This window comes from Ctenopharyngodon idella, chromosome 4 (assembly GCF_019924925.1).
Source record: "Ctenopharyngodon idella isolate HZGC_01 chromosome 4, HZGC01, whole genome shotgun sequence".
In the NCBI taxonomy this organism is placed as follows: domain Eukaryota; kingdom Metazoa; phylum Chordata; class Actinopteri; order Cypriniformes; family Xenocyprididae; genus Ctenopharyngodon; species Ctenopharyngodon idella.
Genome location: NC_067223.1, coordinates 24,986,194 through 25,000,429, shown reverse-complemented (window position 1 = coordinate 25,000,429; position 14,236 = coordinate 24,986,194). Strand labels below are relative to the sequence as shown.

The 14,236-nt window shown below is 38.1% G+C and overlaps 1 protein-coding gene across 1 annotated transcript in view; it reads right to left on the bottom strand.

Annotated features, from left to right (window-relative positions):
- Nucleotides 1-14,236, bottom strand: part of LOC127511460 (uncharacterized) — an 87,387-nt gene that overhangs the window by 14,359 nt on the left and 58,792 nt on the right. The window lies entirely within an intron of this gene.

The window sequence follows — 14,236 nt, the reverse complement described above, 5'->3', positions numbered from 1 at the left end:
CTATCTGTCAGTTCATCAAAGGGTTTAAGTACTCTCACTAAGCCTTGAAGCAAGAGACCGGTGATCGATGTCAGCCTGTTTTGCCACAGCACGTCCTTCCCAAACATTTTTAGCACCAATTCTATCATGCGCAACTGACTGTTCCATCTGGTTGTGCACGCAGTTGTGGGACAAACACCTAATTTGTCGATTTCCTCTGTGATCAGTGTGCTGTTTCTGACTGTTTTGACTACTTTTCCGACCTTGTTGATTACTGAATTGACTGCACAATGCTTTGCGATTGCATCTTTTATAGACAGTTGGAGTAAGTGGATCAGACATCTCAGGTGAAGACTGTGACCTCTTCAGCTTGTCCAAATATCAACAGCCAATAAGAGTCCATTGCTGTGCTGTAGGAGAGCGTGCAGCTTATCCTCAAACTCAAATAAGGCATGTGGCTTGAGTGTGTCACGGACCGTGCTGTAGCAAGGTGGGATGTAGTGCAATGTTCACAAAATAACGCATCCCTCTCATAGTCCATGTAGACCATTTTAAAGAAGGCCTGGTCCAGTTCACACTTCCTCTCCTGTGATATATTTATTTTTGTTGTTTTTTGTTGAAATAAGCTTTTAAATCTACTCTTCTCTGCCTCTTTACATGTTTGCTGTGCTTCTTTCTCTGCAAGTAAATATTACACTAAAATTAATTTTGAATAGTAATCAGTAATACAAAATTACAAATGAACAAATTCATTGAGTTGGTGGCTTAGGTTGTTACAGTTAAGACATTACAGTTAAGGTGGCAATTAAATTAGAATACGGCATTTAATATTTGGAGACAGATACAAAGAGTTACTGACCTTTAGATTTTTGTTCCATGTGTGCCTTGACGCATGCCTTTTCAGATTCCACAACGATCCTTTTGTTGTCGTGATCACCTCCCTGCACTCACTTTCTCCTGCCCCATCTTTATCGTTTAAGATACATTTGTATTTTTGTTCACTTTGTTCAATGTAATATTTAAGGTAATCCATTTTTCTGTCAGTGGAGCTTAACTATTCTTAACACATGAATTCGTTCATGCTATAATGCAGTTGCATTATGGGTGGTTAACATGAGTTGTGCATGTGATGGAGCGGTAGTGGAGCACTCTTGGATTGAGAGAAAACCGTGATGCCCGACATTAAAAAATTCCACTCCTCGCTCCGGGAAAAATCACAGCGCTCCACTGCTCGCTCCACTCCCACTCCGCTCCACTCCACTCACATACTCTGTTCAGGATACACTCACATAAATGTTACACATAGACGAGAACAGACGAGGAATGAGGGAGAACACAGGGTATAAATGCATTGGGCAAACAAACAAAGCCAGAGCCACACAAGTACTTAAGTATACACAGCCTTTGCCATGACACTCAAAATTTGGCTCAGGTGCATCCTGTTTCCACTGATCATCCTTGAGATGTTTCTACAATTTTATTGGAGTCTACATGTGGTCAATTCAGTTCAATTCATCATGCTGTGGGGATGTTTTTCAGCGGCAGGAACTGGGAGACTAGTCAGGATTGAGGGAAAGATGAATGCAGCAATGTACAGAGACATCCTTGATGAAGACCTGCTCCAGAGTGCTCTGGACCTCAGACTGGGGCAAAGGTTCATCTTCCAATACGACAATGACACTAAGCACACAGCCAAGATAACAAAGGAGTGACTACGGGACAACTCTGTGATTGTCCTTGAGTGGCCCAGCCAGAGCCCAGACTTGAACAAGATTGAACATCTCTGGAGAGATCTGAAAATGGCTGTGCATCGACACTCCCCATCCAACCCGATAGAGCTTGAGAGGTCCTGCAAAGAAGAATGGGAGAAACTGCCCAAAAATAGGTGTGCTAAGCTTGTAGCATCATACTCAAAAAGACTTGAGGCTGTAATTGCTGCCGAAGGTGCTTCAACAAATTATCGAGCAAAGGCTGTGAATACTTATGTATTCATTCATCTGATGAAGATTTGACTCAATACTTGTTGTTGTTTTATCTTTTCTCAGAGTTGTCAGAGCATCAGGGGCCGTATTTACAAAACATTTGATCTTACCACTAAGAGTTCTCCTAAATAGCAGTAAAAGTTCTTAGCAAAAGGTTTTCTCTTAAAACCTATTCACAAAGCTGCTGAGACAAACTTTTACTAAGGAATAGACTGAAGTCTAAGGAATAAGGAATAGACTGAAGTCTAAGTCTAAGGCTCTATCGCTATTGTCTCAATGGTGTACAGTGTCTTTAGGTGGATTAGAACTGTTTGTGATTTGGTCTTAGTGACTTAGGAGTCCTCTTGACTACTCCTAGCGTTTCACAGATTTAGGAACTAGTTTTAGCAATAAAATGCTTTGTGAAATACTCTTAGAGCAAAAATTTAGGACTCATGACTGACATGCCCATTATTTTAAAGAGTTTCTCCTAAATCGGCAAGTTAGGAGCTACTTTTAGCCTTAAGATGTTTTGTGAATATGGCCCCAGGTCTGTAAATTCAGTCCTGTTCAGGAGAAGGTTTATTTTAAAGCTGCTGTCCGTAAGTTTTGCCTCTTTGTCATCATCTCTGTTTGCAACCTGCAATTGCAGTGATATGCGGAATCAGCACGGCTCCTCAGCGTGGATGAATCTAATGTTTGCTGTCAGTTACCATACCGGTGTGGATACTGTACTTCGGAATCACAGACTGTAGTCTTAAAGTATGACCAAAGTAGGAATTTTCATCCGCAAAATGTCATCTGAACAAGTAAGTAACATGTCTGCCACTTTTGCTCTGACCAACTGAAGGGAAAATCATTAGCCTACAATAAATCACGCTGCTAATGGTGATTAAATCTAATGATTGCTTAGCTCATATTGCATCAAACCGTGCAAATTATTATTATTGTTATACTTTGTTCTCAAACTGTTAATGTTAACAACATCAGCATTCTGTGAATATGTGTATTTAGTGAGTATTAGCGTTACCTGTAGATTTCAATTTCTGTAGCCACTCCACAGTCCGAAGTCTTTTGCTTTTGACTATGGGTGAATCTCGACTTATTTATACCTTTCTGGATTACAATCCGCCATCAAAATGATACGTTTAACTAGAATGTACATTTCCTGAAGAAAATGTGAATGGTGCTTGCAGTGGCAAAACTCGGCACTTGGTTGCTAGGGTGTTTCTAGGCAATTGCTAAGGTGTTCTGGGTGGTTGCTAGGCGGTTGCTATGGTAACCTGGGTGGTTGCTAGGCAGTTGCTAAGGTACTTGGGGTGGTTGCTAAGGTGTTGCTAGGCTATAAATTATCCGTTACATGCCACATAGTCTAGCAGGGCAATACTAACTGAGCTGGGACTCCTTCCTTTCTGTTTACAGATGTGAGGTAATGACGCAAAGATGAATGGCTGCATGCTTGAATTTCCAGCAGAAATCCACCAGTATCAATTTATTATAAAACATTATTACAAGCTTACTGTTGTGAATCGAGCTAAGTTATGTATTTGTACATCTGGTTATGTACTTGCTCAAAAACTGATTTTGGATCATTTTTAACCAAAAAAGTTACAGACTGCAGCTTTAAGAGAGATTTCTTTTCTCATCTGGATTAGATTAGAATAATTGTGCACATACTTTCACTGATCAAGAGTTCACAGTATGAGCTGATGATCTGGGTTTATATATTTTACATTTATTAATAACCTAATTAATTAATTAACCTGGAAGTTTTTAACGCTGACATCAGGTCAGCAGAGGTAAAGAGTTGAAGATATTTCTCAATTTATACACCTGATCACATTTCTGAAAGCATGTGAAGGCAGAATAAGGCTCACTCAAGAAAGGAAACACTTCAGACTCATTCGTCCCCTTTGATATCAAGAGGTCCCTACAACATTTGACCCTCAGCTGATTGACTGAACCTACCATAGAAAGAGGAACAAGCCCATCCCAAATATGGTACTCCTTCACCCTGTGTATGGCCCTCTCTATTAAAATTCTCAGACGGGTCATAGCCTGGGTCTTCTGTGTGTCCTTCAAGCTGAGCTGATAGTATTTCTTCAGTGGAGGGATGATGAACGCCACCCACAGGCACTGCCTCCTCTGTGATGTCTCCTGGGACAGGCATCTCCTGAGATTCATCAAGGACAGCAGCCCTAAAATGCTTCCTCGCTCTCTGGTAAACATTAGAGTAGTTGTGTTTTAGGCCAAACATAATGGTGACTGAGTGTGACCTGGATGCATCAGTGAATGGTGAGATATTGAGCACTGTAAGTAAACTTCACACCTTATACCACTGCGAGTATCACTGCAAAAAATGCTTTTCTTATTTAGTATTTTTATTGTTTTCAGTCCAAATATCTAAAAATTTTTAAATCCAGATGCTTTTACTAAATAAGTAAAATGACTTAAGATATTTTTCTTGTGATCTGGGGGGAAAAAAAAATCAAAACAAAGTGATTTTTTGATTAAAACAAGCAAAATGATCTGCTTATGGGGTAAGAAAAATAATCTTGTTTTTGTTTGGGACTGAAACAAGGAACAAGATTTCAGACAGAAACAAGATTATTTTTCTTACCCCATTGGCAGATCATTTTTCTTGTCTTAAGCAAAAAGAAAAGAAAAATACTAAGAAAAGCATTTATTTATTTATTTATTTGCAGTGAGCTTCCTCATTCCTGGTCCTGAAGAGCCTCATTCCTTCTATGTTTTTAGTTTCCGTGTGTGTTCCTACACAACATTGTGTAATCAGTCTCAGACAAACACTCAAAGAATACAAGTTAGAGAGAAGCAAGACAACGCCTTCAAAAGTTAAGCAATTCTGTATCCTAAATACTACACTGGTACTGCAGGACTGAAAACTGTGTCCAGTTTCCGAAAGTCACCATGAAATCAAAATGACCAAATCTTGTTTTTATTGAATATTGCAGTATTCTGAGCTCTGCACAGAAAAAATAGTGTCCATGAATTAAAAATTGTTGATCACTTTTAATTAAATCGTTTCTTTGTAAATTAGTTAATAAATTGATCACTTTTTATTATATCATTCTTTGTTAGCCTATAAGTTAAAACTTGAGAAAATTGTATTAATTTGTTATAATCTGAAAAATTAAGAATCGAATAAGAATGTTAAAAGGTGGCCTACAACAAAGAATTAAAACACAAAGACGAATTCACATAATAAAACAGGATTGTGAAGTTCTTTATGGTAAATTTGGTTATATGAATGTTTTTTAAAAATCTTATTGATTACAAAAAAATAAAACAAAAAAATACTAATCTTTTTGCAGCTGACAGCTGCTTGCCATGGTATTATAAATTTTGTGTACTTTTTCATGTGTATTCATCTCTAGGAAGAGGCTCACAAGCTCGGAAGTCAGTTTTACTGCAGGACAGCAATTGTGAGTAAATTATCTGTCACCTTTACAGGGCTGCAATATGAGGAGTGTGCAAAGTAACATATTTAGCAACTGTGTTAAAAAGTGAATAGCACATAACAGACAAAATACTACATGAATCTCCTCAACCACCACCAATGTGCAGTGTGAATTGTGAACGCAACACTAGCCCAGAGCCATGTAGAGATGACCTGGAGGGCAGGGAGTGATTTTTCTATACAGGAACCGATCACCAGTGATCACCGCAAGATGCATGCCAGTTAGAAATGTGTCCGAGTGTGGACCGCCTTGCTCTGATGTCATGACGACATATGTCAAAACACTCTCGCGGCCGCATCGGATTCTGCAGTCAGGCGCAGTTGCTCTCGACTGACTGCACTGATCAAAAGCATGATGGGAAACGACTTGCTGACGACACAGCTTAATGCTTATTGGTTTAAACTGCCGTGATGTATTGATCTCTTTTAAAATATTTGATTTTAAAACTCTTTTGTGTATATAAATTGTGTGAATATTCCCAAAGTGTCTGACAGCGTGGGTTATGTGATTATTGTCATATTTATAAAAATATATAAAAACACGTTTGTATTAAAGTAAAAATGATTCATAAACCCGACTTTCGAACGGTAATAAGTACTTTGGGTGTCTTGTTCATTATATTTATTTTCATATAAAAGCAATAGAATTTAAAGGTGCCCTAGAACCCTTTTTCACAAGATGTAATATAAGTCTAAGGTGTCCCCTGAATGTGTCTGTGAAGTTTCAGCTCAAAATACCCTATAGATTTATATTTATTCATTTTTTAACTGCCTATTTTGGGGCGTAATTAAAAATGTGCCGATTCAGCGCGTGTCCCCTTTAAATGCTCACGCTCCCCGCCCCCAAGCTCACAACTCTATAATACATTGCATAAATATTCCTCTTTTAGTTCAGAAGACTCATAACTACTGGTTTTATGGTAATTGGTTTCCTCAATTTAAAAGACATGTACAAACAATACAAACCCGATTCCAAAAAAGGAATGCAATAATTTACAAATCTCATAAACTTATATTTTATTCACAATAGAATATAGATAACATATCAAATGTTGAAAGTGTCATGCCAAATATTGGCTCATTTTGGATTTCATGAGAGCTACACATTCCAAAAAAGTTGGGACAGGTAGCAATAAGAGGCCGGAAAAGTTAAATGTACATATAAGGAACAGCTGGAGGACCAATTTGCAACTTATTAGGTCTATTGGCAACATGATTGGGTATAAAAAGAGCCTCTCAGAGTGGCAGTGTCTCTCAGAAGTCAAGATGGGCAGAGGATCACCAATTCCCCCAATTCTGCGGCGAAAAATAGTGGAGCAATATCAGAAAGGAGTTTCTCAGAGAAAAATTGCAAAGAGTTTGAAGTTATCATCATCTACAGTGCATAATATCATCCAAAGATTCAGAGAACCTGGAACAATCTCTGTGCGTAAGGGTCAAGGCCGGAAAACCATACTGGATGACCGTGATCTTCGGGCCCTTAGACGGCACTGCATCACATACAGGAATGCTACTGTAATGGAAATCACAACATGGACTCAGGAATACTTCCAGAAAACATTGTCGGTGAACACAATCCACCGTGCCATTCACCGTTGCCGACTAAAACTCTATAGGTCAAAAAAGAAGCCATATCTAAACATGATCCAGAAGCGCAGGCGTTTTCTCTGGGCCAAGGCTCATTTAAAATGGACTGTGGCAAAGTGGAAAACTGTTCTGTGGTCAGACGAATCAAAATTTGAAGTTCTTTTTGGAAAACTGGGACGCCATGTCATCCGGACTAAAGAGGACAAGGACAGCCCAAGTTGTTATCAGCGCTCAGTTCAGAAGCCTGCATCTCTGATGGTATGGGGTTGCATGAGTGCGTGTGGCATGGGCAGCTTACACATCTGGAAAGGCACCATCAATGCTGAAAGGTATATCCAAGTTCTAGAACAACATATGCTCCCATCCAGACGTCGTCTCTTTCAGGAAAGACCTTGCATTTTCCAACATGACAATGCCAGACCACATACTGCATCAATTGCAACATCATGGCTGCGTAGAAGAAGGATCCGGGTACTGAAATGGCCAGCCTGCAGTCCAGATCTTTCACCCATAGAAAACATTTGGCGCATCATAAAGAGGAAGATGCGACAAAGAAGACCTAAGACAGTTGAGCAACTAGAAGCCTGTATTAGACAAGAATGGGACAACATTCCTATTCCTAAACTTGAGCAACTTGTCTCCTCAGTCCCCAGACGTTTGCAGACTGTTATAAAAAGAAGAGGGGATGCCACACAGTGGTAAACATGGCCTTGTCCCAACTATTTTGAGATGTGTTGATGCCATGAAATTTAAAGTCAACTTATTTTTCCCTTAAATTTCTCAGTTTTAACATTTTCTCAGTTTAAACATTTGATATGTCATCTAAGTTGTATTCTGAATTAAATATTGAAATTTGAAACTTCCACATCATTGCATTCCTTTTTTATTCACAATTTGTACAGTGTCCCAACTTTTTTGGAATCGGGTTTGTAAAACGTACTTACAGTTTGGGGCCCATAAACAGCAGCTTCTGCTTTTAAAGTGGGAACTGCTTCATCTTTCAGTAAAAGACTTTGTGCAAATCCAGCATTGAACTCGAGTAGATTCTGGAAGCTGTCTTCAGCGCCGCATCCAGTGCAGAAAATATCAGATTATAACGGATTCTATTATCTTTTGACGCGTCGCTCGCGTCCGGTGTACACAACTCTTCCTCTTCCATTATGCTGCTCGACATGGCCTCGCCCACTTTGTTGCGTGTTCTCGGGGGCGTGTTTTGCAGGGTTTATGATGTCACCAACCCGGGAAGAAGCTCGTTGTAGTCCAAACCGGTCGTTTTTGTAGGCATTAAACTGCCATAACTTTAAAAGACAATATCTCCATTTGCGTTGAACTTTCAGCGCTGTAACTTTGCAGATACTGTTTATGCTCAAGCAGCAACATTACACACTAACTAAAGTTAAAAAAGTGAAATCACAATGAACCACCCCTTTAAGATCCAGACCTGCAAACTCACAAGAGATGAAAAAGGTGACATGTCTACAAATATAATCCCTGTAGGGGGTTCTGGAATAAAAGATTGATCTCCTTGGCCAAAAATACATAATTTTCCTTAACGACATAAACAAATGTTTATGTGAAAGACAAAGCAAATATACTTTCTATAAGGTTTTGTACAAATTATGAAGTGCAGGCATGACTTCCCTTTTTTAATCATAAAGGGTAAAGAATTTTTAGGCAAAATATTGTACATAATTTAAATTATTATAAATATGCATATACAAATATTTATAACAAAAAAGCCAATACAATTCATATAAATGTATATTTTTATTTTCATTATGTACAAGATGTATACATGATTATATGTAAGATTGAAAAAAATTAAAAGAATAAAAAGTGTTAAAGTGCTCATTTATTCTTGTATACAGTTTACATGCATATTAGCTTCTATTTTTTTAAAAACTATTAAGACAACATTCTGATTTACTCCATGACGAATGCAGAAAATGTAAGAAATAAGAAATAATCTAAATAAACAGAAGTACTAGACCCCATACATTCTCAAGATAATGACATGTGTTCAGGCCAGGAGTTATTAGACTGTGTCCAGCCCAGCTACTTTTCTGATCGCTCGAGCAGTATTTGCCAGCTCATTTACTCCTTCTCTCAAGAGGTGCTGAGTAGCAGCAAAGGACAATCCTGCAGCAAAACCACTGCCCACACCTGGAAGGAGACTCAACAAATCTGCACAGCAAGACACTGTTGCAGCTGAAGCACAGACTTTTATTGTGGTCACTGCTTTGTTATGGATGGCATTGGCAAACTTTGATTCATTCCGATATTCCTGGAAGTTAATGTTCACCTTTTCTGAAAGCCTTTTCAGTGATCCGTCATCCAAACCAAATGCATAATAGCACCTTGAAAGGAAACCCAACCCAATGGCTGCATCACATGCTACTGATGTGCCAGGAACAGGGATCACTGCTACACCAGCAGAAGCAAGAGATGCTGCCCAGATCAGTCCTTTAAATAACCTGATCTTCTTCTCAAGAGCTTCAGCAGTGCACATTGGCCAAGCTTGAAGAAGAGCATATCGCTTATGGTCCGGAAGATCATCTGTGAGTGTGTTATGAAATTGTTCAAAATCATATTTCTGCCAATCCACAGACGATATCAAGAAAACTTCAGGGTTTCCCAGTTCATTCAAGTTTCTCACACAGTCATCTCTTATTGTGTCAAGAACTCTCTGCTCATTAAATCCTGCTTTCCTTTGCTCTGAAGAGATGTCGACGTCAATCTTGGAACGAACAAAGTAAAATTTTTTCTTCTGTTTTTTTATTTCTTTAGCCAGCATGATGTCATCCTCCAAGAACCTCTGTGAGGTCAGGATAATGAAAAAATCATATGTTTTAAATTGAACGGCTTTAAGGTATTTCTTTGCTTTGAATTTTGGACTTCCTATTCCAGGCAGGTCCGAGATGTACACATTTGGCATTGTAGGATGCTCATACTTGGTGGGCTTCATTGTAGTTTCTGTGACACCAGTAGGTGCTGCTCCATCATTATCATCACTTAGGCCTAGGATACGATTTATAAAGGAGGATTTCCCAGATCCTGTCTTTCCAGTCACAGCGATGTTCAGTGAGACATTTAGAAACTGGCCAATTGTTTCTTTGGCTTTTGCTGTAGCCCTTTTCAGGGTGGACTCGCCTGATGCTTTTACTGCCTCAGAAACATCACGGTCTTCAGTTGTCATGTTTTAAACTGCAAAAAATATAGAAGTACCTTAAGCATTACTTTATTCTGTGAAGAATGTAAGAATGTTAATCATTTCTGTTAATACAGAAACTATTTATTACTGAGCCACATTCAACCCTGAGGCTCTTTGTTTAACAAATGGAGTCCACAGAAAGTTACATTTAAAGGCAGATAGTGTTTCGCCTAAAGGCCCACGTAACTTTAATAGGATGTACATTACAATTAAAATGATCAAATAGACATAGCACTTGATGGTTACAGTGTTTTATACTGACCTTTTGAGTGGAGAGCTTTTAACCTTTCCTTTCCTTTTGTGTCCCTCTGCCCTGTCAGTCGACATAAAACCACGTTTCATAAATAAGACAACATTGATAACTGGGGTCAATTTACTTAAAGGGTTAGTTCACCCAAAAATGAAAATTCTGTCATTTATTACTCACGCTCGTGCCGTTCCACACCCGTAAGACCTTCGTTAATCTTCAGAACACAAATTGAGATATTTTTGTTGAAATCCGATGGCTCCGTGAGGCCTCCATAGGGAGCAATGACATTTCCTCTCTCAAGATCCATTAATGTACTAAAAACATATTTAAATCAGTTCATGTGAGTTCAATATTAATATTATAAAGTGACGAGAATATTTTTGGAGCGCCAAAAAAAAAACAAAGTAACGACTTATTAGTGATGGCCGATTTCAAAACACTGCTTCAGGAAGCATTGGAGCACGATGAATCAGTGTATCGAATCTGCTGTTTGGAGCGCCAAAGTCACGTGATTTCAGCAGTTTGGCGGTTTGACACGCGATCTGAATCGTGATTCGACACGCTGATTCATAACGCTACGAAGCTTCCTGAAGCAGTGTTTTGAAATCGGCCATCACTATATAAGTCGTTATTTTGTTTTTTTTGGCGCACCAAAAATATTCTCGTCGCTTTATAATATTATTGAACCACTGTAGCCACATGAACTGATTTAAATATATTTTTAGTACATTAATGGATCTTGAGAGAGGAAATGTCATTGCTGGCTATGGAGCCTCACTTGAGCCATCGGATTTCAACAAAAATATCTTAATTTGTGTTCTGAAGATTAACGAAGGTCTTACGGGTGTGGAACGGCATGAGGGTGAGTAATAAATGACATTATTTTCATTTTTGGGTGAACTAACCCTTTAAACAGCATAAAACTACAAAAAACAAAGTTAAGGGATACAGGTGAACTGTAGTAAACCCACAATACTTTAGAGAATCAGCTAAGGGTCCTGATCCCCCTGTCAGGGATCAGTTTTTTCTTTCTTTTTCTTTTCATTTTTGTTTATTCAGAAACTATCCATCCTGCTTTAAATTATATATTGGTTAACTGTAATGCGGTGTCAAATATTGGCTACATAAAAAAACTGACAAATCATACAATTATTTTTATTTACTTATTTTTTTGCTATTGCATTTAATAAACTAAAATAGTGTAAATTTAAAGATATAATACTTATTAAAATAATGTAATTCAATAATGTATTATTTTTTTTAAAGAATTATAATTACCTTAAATTCTTGGATCCAGCAGGAGTAGCGCTGACAATGCTTTGTGTTTCTTTTCAGTGAGGTTTGAGAAAACAAGTTTATAAGGAGATATAGAGTCTGACAATCCTTTTAATTGAGCTATGAGCTGCTGTAAAAGTATTAAAAGACAGAACATAAGTATGAACCAATATGGAGAAGAAAAAAAAAAATATTTATATATAAAGATTATACAACATAAATTGGTATATATTATAATCTAGTCATACGGTCTGGTCCATTTTGAACATACCTTGAACTTTTTCAAAACGTATAGTTGATATCCATAAACGTGTGTCCTGTAACAATTTAAATGTAATAATGACTTTTTTAGTTCCTGCTGCTGATTTTTACCATGCAGGTACAGCTGGAAATCTTTAAAAAGAGGGCAGGCCATCCACCAATAGTTGAGCCACCCATATGAAAAAAACCTGTATGGTTCATATACAGCAACCATATATCTTCCTTGCTTAAATCGACCAGAAGTACTTTCTGTGTTTCATTAAAGTCTAATACATGTCATATAAAAAATCAGACCGATTATGGCCACTTTCATACTAAAAAGCACACATACAACTTGTAGGGGATTTTTAGATCATATATGAAAACTGTAAAAAGTGTTACATGAGTTTTACATGACAACAGTATGCAATGGTTTATGGTATTAGTAGAAAACATAGGAAATAACTGATATTCTTACACAAATCATTTAAAGTTCTTAGATTGAATCATATGCTAGTCATAGGATTTAAATTTTGCATCATTTTATATGAATTTACTGCAGATTTTAGGTTTTTAATAGGGAAATGGTGTGCCTGTTCAAGCTTTATATATTTCCACCTAATTCCTTACATTACAGCAATAATATTATATCTCTATATAAAATTGTCATTCATGATTTCAGCCAGTATTACAATATCTCCGCATATATACTAATCATATATGATTTCAGTCAATGATTTAAACAGAAAAACTTATTTCAACACAAAGAGACACAATCAAATTCTAATGCACAAGAGCAACTTGATATCAAACTGAACTTTGCTGAGACAAAATAGAGTCAACAGAAACTACACACACACACACACACAACAAAATACCTTGAACACACTGTCATGGCTATCAATCATCAAAGAGCATAAGGATTCTGGATGTGTTTGTGTTTTCTTCTTCTTTCTAATTTCAGCTGGAGGGCACCACATGAGGACACTTTTGTAATGTTGCTCCTGTGAAACAAACAAATAAGAGGCAAAACTTTGCTGTTGTTAGGAAGCAAAGTGGCCCACAGTCCAGGACTACATGTCAAGTTACTATAAAGGTACAAATACTATAAAGGTTTTGGTGCAAAACAACTGAGCAGCTGTGACAGTGGGATTTGTAGAAGTTGAGAACAGCCACACATGTGTATCAGTAAATTTGAGGTCACAGAGAAACAGGTTTTAAGAGTTCCAAACACAACACAACCAGTTACACCCTAAATTCTTCATTGAGGTGCACAAATCCTGTTCTACAAAACACAAATTCATAAACTTGTAAGATCACATTTTTGTTAGTTGATGAAGTGAACTCCCCCGCATCAAAAAATGTGAAGTCACGGACAAATTTTGCTCATCCGCAAATCAGTATGTGAATTCATCCAATGAGAGCTGCACACTTGTAGAATTTTCTCTCACAAATGTCTTTTTTTTTGTTGGGGGATATTTTTCTGGCACAAACACAAGTACATAAACTGCTTGAATCTGCTGCGACGAGTCTCAAACACTGTTTTTTGCTTTAAAGTGACAAGTTTTCATATTCTATGAAAACGTGGAGCAAAAGTAAGCTGTGCATCGGTCATTGCTGCAGAGCCAAATGGGAGGAGCTAGAGCTCCAGCTCCAGAGATATCCGTGATCGCATAAAACCAAGTAGGGGAGGCCAGGGACAGTTGTAACACTTTTTGCAATTTTTAGCAATACATCAAAAACCATTTTTTCTGGAATAACCAATTTATTATATTATAAACTTCAATCTGTCAACTGCTGAAACAATGTATTTAAGTGGTTTTATGAAATATGTACAGGTTGCAAAACGTCTCAGGTTACGTATGTAACCATGGTTCCCTGAGAACAGGGAACGAGACTCTGCGTTTGCAAACGCTATTGGGAACGTCACGTGACTCGGTGTCTGAAAGCCAACTATCCAATAACTCCAATGCCTATTGGCCGGCGACAGCCTATGACGTCATACGGCGCGACCCGGAAGTATAAAAGGCGCGCCTGGGGAAGCAGTCATTATCCATCGTCTTGAGGGACTGTTCAGCAGGCAGCCCGAAGCATGGCAAGGAAACGCAGAGTCTCGTTCCCTGTTCTCAGGGAACCATGGTTACATACGTAACCTGAGACGTTCCCTTTCGAAAGGGAACTTCTACTCTGCGTTTGCAAACGCTATGGGGAACGATATACCCACGCTGCCATGCTTGAGGAGAGTGCCTGCCAAG